This window comes from Tenrec ecaudatus, chromosome 2 (genome assembly GCF_050624435.1).
Source record: "Tenrec ecaudatus isolate mTenEca1 chromosome 2, mTenEca1.hap1, whole genome shotgun sequence".
In the NCBI taxonomy this organism is placed as follows: Eukaryota; Metazoa; Chordata; class Mammalia; order Afrosoricida; family Tenrecidae; genus Tenrec; species Tenrec ecaudatus.
The window spans coordinates 35,092,525-35,101,800 of NC_134531.1; the positions used below are offsets into that span (position 1 = coordinate 35,092,525).

Genomic DNA, 9,276 nt, shown 5'->3' on the forward strand with positions numbered 1-9,276 from the left:
AATTAAGGTACTTGAGATAAAGGATGAGAATAATCGACACCCCCCCTTTTTGCAGGCCTAATAAATGTAGTCTCCAAATTACCATCCCATAAATGCCAGGATAGTATAACACATAAGAATCGTGCCTCCAGTAGTCAGGCCCACAGCTGGGCCTTTATATGTGGAGCAACCTTTGAGGAAATTCATTCCACCCCTCTCATGTTAAACAGCAAGTTTGCATCTACCTATAGGGAAACCCCAAATTTACACGGTCATATTGAAGATCCCAAGATTGACTTGTCTTATAATGGCTCCAAATTAAAACACCAAACATATCAATGGTGGAACAATTGGGGTTTTGAAACCAATTTTAAAAGACTTAAGATTAAAAAAGAAAAAAAAGACTTAAGATTAGTGATAATATAAATATCCCATTGTTATTAGATGATGGATTACAGTGGGTTAATGAAATCTGGACAATTAAGCATACTAGACTTGGAGAAAGGGAAGTGATATTACCCATCTGGATTTTACCAACTTCATGAGACACATGCTATGTAGCCAGCAACAGCATTGGGCCATGTAGAATACATCGAGGCTGTTTTAATCAAACCCATTGCTTGATAACGAAACATTACAGAAATGAATGGACTATTGGTCATACACACCCACTACTATCCATGTCTACAGCACCAGCTTCCCTGCCTATCTCTGACTAGTCCAAGCTGATATATGTCAGACCTGAGTTGCTTAGGATTCGACAAACATTCAACATTGAGGAGTTCAAGATAATAAATTATATCCCCTGGTGTTCACCACATGCTAATGATGTTCAACTACCTGAAATCCCCAGACAATCACTACCAGGGGGATCTAGAAAACTGCTATCTCTAGGCTTGATTGCAGGGGCACTTTTTGGTATTGCAGATGTAGCATGGGCTGCTGCCCAAGAGGCAGAAATCCAAGATATAAAAATTAAGCTGACAAATCTGGAACACATTAAAGGTGAAATGTTAAATTTACAAAAGACTATTCATGATTTGTCTAGATTACTAACATCCTCCCTTGAAAAGGCCAAGACGGCTAATGCAATTCTTCAACAAGAAATCAGTTACATTCAACATTCCCTTAAAAGACAAGGTGGGGTCAATGAAATATTGTCCACCGCTATCTGGAATCCAGATGCGAATACCTACAGCAACAATTGACTACTTCCTGGAATGATATTAGGAACTAAACTATGTTTAAAACCAGTTTCACCACTAAAGGTAACATGAGGGTGAAGTTGGACATCACACAACCCAGTGGATGTGACTCAGTGCACACCTGCACAGTCACTATGCTTGCACCCACCAATAGACAATCTATATTGGGTTATGAGGCTAAGCCCATACCCTATAAAGTTGGGGGTGACTGGTTCTCATATAAGGATACTAAACTATATGTGGGTGGACTTATTATAGACAAGGGACAATTTCATATTTGGGATGAGGAAACATTGATCACACACCAAGACATACAACATTCTTTAGACATGACGTCAGCCTATAGAACTAATAAACCACGGGGAGTCCAAATTTAGGACGCTTCCAATGGCTTTGTTGTAATACTAAGCTTATGTACAAAGATCATATCACAAGAAACAACACACTACTAGATTGCACAGATAATTGCCTATTGTTAAATAATGTCATTAACATTACGAAGGGCAATGTTTCCATTCTTACATGGACACCAAATGTCGTATCTGAACACATCATTCCAAATATTAATGATACATCTATTAAAAATGTCCTAGTCCCACATGCCCTAGAAGCTGATCGGGGTTAGCCCTAAACCATTTACAAATGAAACTGATCATTTAGTCAAACATATGGCCAAGGATCTCAAAGAGGCTAAACTCCTGAATCATATTTTGGGAAATAAACACTTTTTAGATGTCACCCCACAACTCTCTGATTGTGACTGTACAACTTCCTGGAAAAATTTGTTTTTCCCACAGAAATATTCCTGTAAGGGTAATGTTGGCAGCTTGCTTAGATCTCTGTTAATTCAAAGTAAAAGAAGGTTTTGGAATTTTTTTCTCTAATCTTGGTCATTGGATGTTCACCTCTCTACTTCATATATTTGTTACTATATGTTTTTATCATTTTCCTCATATTGTTGTGTAAACAATTATTGTTAAGATGTTTGGTTCCAGGAAGCGTTCTCAAACCTTTGCACTCCCTGGAACCAGGGGGTGGATATGAGGAGAGCACCAGAGAACTTCCTTGCAAGACGTTGAGGCACCTCAAAGAAACAAACAGAAGAAATACCACTTTAGAGAAGAAATAAAGTGTGACATTGGGGACCAGCCAAGAAATTGGACCATCGCCAAGAATCAACAGCTGATCCAAGGAGCCACCACAAAAGTGTGGGGAATCCTGATAAGTCTTGGCTGAGACCTGACCGACTCCCCAAGGCCAGCCAAGTCACCTAAAGTGTGGAGAAACCCGATAAGACTTGACCTGGACAGTGAAGACGTCAAAGAGCCAGCCAAGCTGTCCATTTAAACCCGGGTAGAGACACTGACTTTTCAGAGAGCTAGGAACAAGGAGACATCCACTCCTGCTCTCTCCAACTCTACCCGAGGTGAGTACACCGATGAGGCAATGCTTATTGGGACTATGACGTTAGAATGATATGTGTGAAGAGTGCTGTTAATATGCCCCTAAGCTCATATTGTTTATCCTTAGTGGTTTGAGTAATAGTTTAGATTGTTTGATGTGTGTTTGTAGTAAATAAACGGAGCCTTCGAAAATGTCTAAAAGCGTTAAGTAATTAATGACCATGCTGCTCATGACACCAAGTCGGAGGCAGACCTTGCAGGCGTTGTAATCTTTGTTCTCTTTGATAAGGATAGCATTCAATAACCCTTTCCCTCTGACAGCCATCACAATAACAGAAGGCAGCATCATGAGCTCATGTCTAAAGAGAGCACCCATTTTCTCAGCATTTTCCACCAGGTTTTCTTCTTCCAAAACCTCCAGGTCGGTGATGGCCACGTAGCAGCCCTGGGGCTTCCCGCCATAGGTGGAGCCGTGCTCCCCAGGCCTGATGGTGAGCATCACCTCGTCATCACACAGCACCGCGTAGACATGGTACAGCCCCACGGAGAGGGCCTTGCCCAGAAGCACCAAGTCTGGCCTCACGTGTTTGTGGTCAACCGCCAACCACCAGCCAGTCCGGGCCAGGTCCGTCTGTATTTCATCAACAATGAACAGAACCTGGTGCTGGGTGCAGAGTTGGCGCCCCCCCACACTAGGTAGCCCAGCTCGGGGTTGATCATCCCCGCTTCCCCTTGGATGGGCTCCACCTTGAACGCGGCGATGTTGGGGTCCTGAAGAGCACGCTCCCGAGCTGGCGGGTCTTTGGAGGGAATGACTTCAACACCTGGCATGAATGGCCCAAAGCCATCATAGCTGCTCGGGTCTGTGGAGCTGGAGATGGAGGACATCGTTCTGCCCCAGGAGTTGCCGGCTACGAAGATGATCTTTGCTTTGTATTTTGGAATGCCCTGGACGGTGTAGCCCCACATAGGGACCAGCTTGCAGGCGGTCCCCCCAGCCTCCACACCTGTGCGCATAGGCAGGAGCTTGTGGTAGTTGAAGAGCTTGGTCCCGTGTTCTTCGGACTCGCCGAGCACGATGTTGTAGAACGCCCTGGACGTCAGGGTCAGTTTCTCAGCCCGGCTTTTCAGAGCATCCGCGATCTTGGGGTGACAGTGCCCCTGGTTGACAGCACCGTAGGCGCTCAGGAAGGCAAAGTATTTCCTGCCTTCTCCGTCCCAGATGTAAAGACCTTTGCCTTTCTCCAGGGCCACCGGCAGCGGGTGGTAGTTGTGTGCTCCGTATTTAGATTCCCTTTCGAAAATGTGCTCGGAGGACAGAGGACCCTGGACAGATTTTTTTAGTAGCTATGGACACGTCAGAGGCCACTGAAGAGTGAATTCCCCGGCGAAGGAGGGTGGCCGCCTGCAGGAGTGCGAGTTTGGAGAGCATCGTTGTGGGTCTGGTGCAGGGCAAGCAGATCTGACAGCAGAGGAGCACACCGGACTCACACATCCACTCCGAAAATAATCGATAACTTATCATGGGTTCATGAGGGAAGAGAGGAGGCAAAAATGAGGAGCTGATATCAAGAGCTCAAGTAGAAAGAAAGTGCTTTGAAAATGATGGCAACATATGTACAAATATGCTTGACACAATGGATGGATGGATGGATGGATGAATGGATGGATGGATGGATGGATGGATTGTGATAAGAGATGTAAGAGCCCCTAGTAAAGGTATTTAATAAAAAAAGAAAAGAAAAAGAAAATTGCTCATCACAACCAAATTCAATGCATAATCTTTGGCCTTTGTTCAGGAAACTTTAACCATAAAAGATATTTGAGAGACAATAGGGGAATTATATTACTAGATAGATGCCAGATGATATTTGGCAATTAGAATTGATTTTATTAGTATAACAATGGCACTGTGATCACGTGGGGAAATTTTTCATATTTTCAAGTGGAACATTGCAAGATTTAATGATAAAATGTCACAGTGTCTGAAGTCCATCCATAAACTATTGAGAAAAAATAAAGATAGATAGACAATGATAGATGAGAGCGTGCCCATAAGTGTTGGCTGAATGTTTTCTCAGTAAGGACAAATGTAAATAACGAATAGAGGGTGAATGTGAGTTGTCCGTAAATCAGACATTCCTAACCAAACAGAAACCAAACAGAAACTCACTGGCCAGTCAATCCTTCCGATTCCTAGTGACCCTGTAAGACAGAGGATAATGTCCCTGTGGGACTCTCAGGCTGTAAATCTTCGCAGACTAAGAATGCTTTATCTTTCTCCCTCTCCCCTTTCGCACTGCTGATGGTACTGAACTGCCGACCTTATAGCTAGCAGCCCAATGCATAGCCTACTACTGGGCTCCTGCTGCCAAACAAAACCCTCTCAGCCTTTTCCACACCACCAGCCTCTCTGTCTGCTGTTGTTGTTGGTCCCCCTGTGAAATCACTAGGAATCGGGTCATCAGTTGTGTTGAAATAACAATTAGGCTTTTCAGCATCACCTCCAACAATTGCTTTCTTTTGAGCATTTTTTCCTTTCTTTTTTTAGCTTGTGTGGAGGTTGCCACAGATAGCTTCAAAAAGTGCCAAGAGAGCCGGGAAAAGGGACATTTGTCTATATAAACTCAGGATTCAAATTAAAAAACAACAACAGCACAAAACTACATTTCAAAAGGACAAATTTACAGCCAGGAACCATAATAGTCCTATTAGAGGCATGACTCAGAGGCTCTTCAGGGACTTAGTTGTTTCTGGCAGCAAGCAAGGGCTCTGGAAGCAGGTCTGCATCTCGCCCTGTGCGGCCTCAGTCCCTGGAGCAACAACTAGAGACCTCTGCCCCCAATCTGTCCCCGCTCCTCCCATCTGTCCTCCCAGCGGCCCTTCAGGCTGACTGCACCGGCTGTGTGGCTGCTGGAGGAGAAGGGGAGCACAGCAGCTGAGGGATTTGAATTCGAATCCACTTCACAGCGGACTCCACCCAGCAGGTAAAAGGTGCCAAAATGCATGACTTCTCCACGCAGGAGTCGGAAGGCCTCATTCTCAAGAAGAAATAAATGTTGACCGTCTGCTCCGGACAGTGTCACACCGGAGACACAGCGAAGACAGAGAAGTGTTAACGTGTCCATGAGATGAGTTGTACCACCCCGGAGTAGACACAGCAAGTTCACAATTCAGTGTACAGATCTGAACCAGTCTTTCTATTCTTCTTTTTGGCAGTTCTGAAGCATAGAGGCAGCAAAGTGAGAAGCCCTGTTTTCTGCATCCCCTGCACCTCCCACTCTGTGGTCGTTTGTCACTAAACCAGAAGCACGTGGCTGACATGACATGAAGCAAGTTGATTGGCTACATTATCGAGCAAGGAAGGAACAAACCTGGGAGAACACGTAAGACACGAGCTGGTGCTTTCTGATGTGGTCCACGAAAATGAGAGGCATTAAAAAGAAGGCCCTCTGTTTTTTATTCAAGCAGGAACTCAAGATACCAAACCCCAAACCAGGGCCCCTGGAGCAGTGCGATGAAGTCACAGCTGACCACACCGGTGGCCCTAATCCAAGACAGCTCTTTGAAGAGATCCCTCTGGTGACCAAACAGTTTTTTCCCCGGAGGTGGAAGCAAACAGAGATTTTTAAAAGCAGAGGCATTGGAAATGAGAAAGCCTTTCGGTTTCACCAAAACCCTGCAGGCATCCAGCTCTTTTTCTTTTACTCTTGATTGCCCTCAAACTCTGAGCCTGCTGTCGTGATGAAGAGGTTGCCCAGTGCCCACGAACGTTGCTTATCATAAAAGCGGCCCAAAGGCTCCCTTTACCATCGTTAAGAAATTAGACATGGAAACCTAACTATCATCACACACCCCAGCACTCCATCCAGCTGGAATAATCTTTTCTTTAAAAATAATCATTTTATTGGGGGCTCCTACAGCTCTTATCACAACCCATCCATCCATACTTTGTGCCAAGCACATTGTACATGTTGCCATCATCATTTTCATAGTGAGCCCTTGGTGTCAGTTCATTCTTCACCACCACCCCCTGCCTCCTGTGAACCCTTGCTAATTTATTAAAAAAAAATTTTTCATGACTTACACCATCTGATGTCTCCCTTCACTCACTTTTCTGTTTTCCGTCCCCTGGGAGGGGGTTATAATAGATCATTGTGATGGGTTTCCCCTTTCTCCCCTCACCTTTCTCTTCCCCTCCTGGTATCATTACTCTCATTGTTGGTCCTGAGGGGTTTATCTGTCCTGGATTCCCTGTGTTGTGAACTCTAGAGGAAAGTTGTATGCTTCGTTGGTGCTCTACTGCACTCTGACTGGCTCGTCCCTTCCTTGTAAAGGGATGTCCAGTTTTCTACAGATGGGCTTTGGGTCTCCACTTCAAGCTCCCCCTCACTGCACATTTATATGAGTTTTTGTACTTGGTCTTTGATGCCTGATCCCTGATCCCTACGACACCTCATGATCACACAGGGGATAGGGCAAGGCCTCTAACCCTTGTAGAACCTTCTGACAAGCAGTTCAGGGATGCAAGGAGTCACCGCAGAACCAAGCACACTTGCAGCCTTCCTTAAAACTAGCTGTGCTTGTGAGGATGGCGCTCACTTTGAGCCCATACGCAGGAGGGGTCAGTCACTGGAGGACACTGTTTAGTGACATAGAAGGCCACCAAGTGCAAGGGAGACATAAGATGGACAGGCTCTTCCACATGTGGACAATCAGAGAACGATGCAGGTCTGGTCAACATTCCGCGCAGTTGGGCAGATCTCCATGAGTAGGCATTGACTGGCACCACCCATCTCTTCTCTGAAGCAGAGAATGCCAGAAAGATGATGAATTCAGTTGTATTGACTATGCCGAGATATTCAACTACGTGATGACAAACTCAAAAAGACAACAAACTATGGATAAAATTGCAAAGAATGGGAGTTCCAGAACACTAAATTGTGTTCATGCAGAAGCTGTGACTAGGTCAAGAGGCAAAGTTGTTTAAATAGAACCAGGAGATACTTGATGGTTTAAAATCAGGAAAACTGTGCTTCAGGGGTGGACCCTTTCTCTAGCCATGCCGAGCAAGGCATCTGAAGAGCTGGGCTCCATGAAGAAGAACATGGAATCGGGATCGGAGGATGGTGCATTAGCAACTTGCCGCCTGCAGATGACGCTCTCTGGTTTACTGCAAGCCAGGAGAACTTGAACCCCTTCATGGAGATCAGAGACTACAGTCTTTATTACTGCTAACAAATTCATTGTCCCCATTTGCCTACCATTCATTCGTTCTTCGGTCGACAATTCATTCTCCACTCTACTACTACTAGAGGGATCTTTCCAATGCCTCAGCCTTAACAAGCCTTTGTCCACTTCATTGTATTGTATGGCTCCCCATCATGCAGATGAAGGACTATATTCTTCAGCATGTCATTCCAGTTCATTCATGATGTAGCTTCTGCTTACCTCTGAAAGCATGCCTGTGATTCTGTAAGCAGTTGCTAATACAGAAAACGTTCTCTAACCTTCCAAACGTGAGTGCTTTCCACTATGTCCATAATACTGTGTGCTCACCTATTTCATGCATCTGTCCTAAATATCCTTGCCTCTTTAGGTATCTCCCCTGCCAGACTGTAAACTTTCTGCTTGTTCTATTAAAATGGTTACATGCTGGTATTAATTGAAACACTGGCACCAATTGTTTACTCAAATGGGAAACATGTGGCTGGAATGATAAGATGTAGAAGGGGGCAGCAATGGAAATGAGGGAGTTTTAAAAGTTTAGACACAGCAGGAGAGAGAAATGAATATTGGCTCGTGGCCTTTGTTGGTGGGTGGAGAAAGAAAAACGATATACCCAGTGTAAACTGAACACATGACCCAAACAAGGATCAAGAAATGTGGCCCTTAAGGTGAGTGATCTTAAAAGGAAACAGACAGCAAGTCTCCCCAGTAGGTCTTGCTGGACAGGTAATGGAGTAGACAAGCTCTTGCCTTGTGGATACGGACCAAACCCAAAGGAGAATGTTTCACCGTGAGTTATGTCTTGACTGTTTGCCAACAGGTGACTACATTTATGCAACTACAAGAGTCTGGGTTTTTGTTGTTGTTTTTAAGAGTCCGTAAAATGTTCTCATCACTGAAATCTCCAAGGGGAGACAGACATTTCAAAAACAACAAACTGACCCACGCAGAGTGAAAACAGGCCACAAAAACAGTAACTCCTGGGGCGTTTCGCTCTCCAAAAGCAACCTCTCTGATGGTCCCAATGTTTAACCACGTCCCACGTTCACATTCTGAAATTTTACTTCTGCAGGAAGAAGTTTGGTAAAAGTAAGGTGGGACTAGGATCCATTTAGCAAATGTTTGATTACAACTATACGCCTGTGTATTTTTAAATCATTTTATTGGGGCTCATACAACTCTTATCACAATCCATACATGCATCAATTGTGTAAAGCACACTTATACATTTGTTGCCCTCATCATTCTCAAAATTCACCTTCAGCTTGGGTTCCTGGAATCAGCTCCTCATTTTCCTTTTCCCCCTCCCCCTCCCTCATGAACCCTTAATAATTTGTAAATTATTATTTTATATTATCTTACACTTCCCAGCGTCTCCCTTCACCCATTTTTCTGTTGCCCATCCCCGAGAGAGGAGGTTATATGTAGATCCTTGTGATCAGCTCCCCCTTTCTACACCT

The 9,276-nt window shown here is 44.5% G+C and overlaps 1 pseudogene; it reads right to left on the reverse strand.

The window, feature by feature from the left end:
• Positions 1-2,678: 2,678 nt before the first annotated feature.
• Positions 2,679-4,019, reverse strand: LOC142439941 (ornithine aminotransferase, mitochondrial pseudogene; annotated as a pseudogene).
• Positions 4,020-9,276: the final 5,257 nt, after the last annotated feature.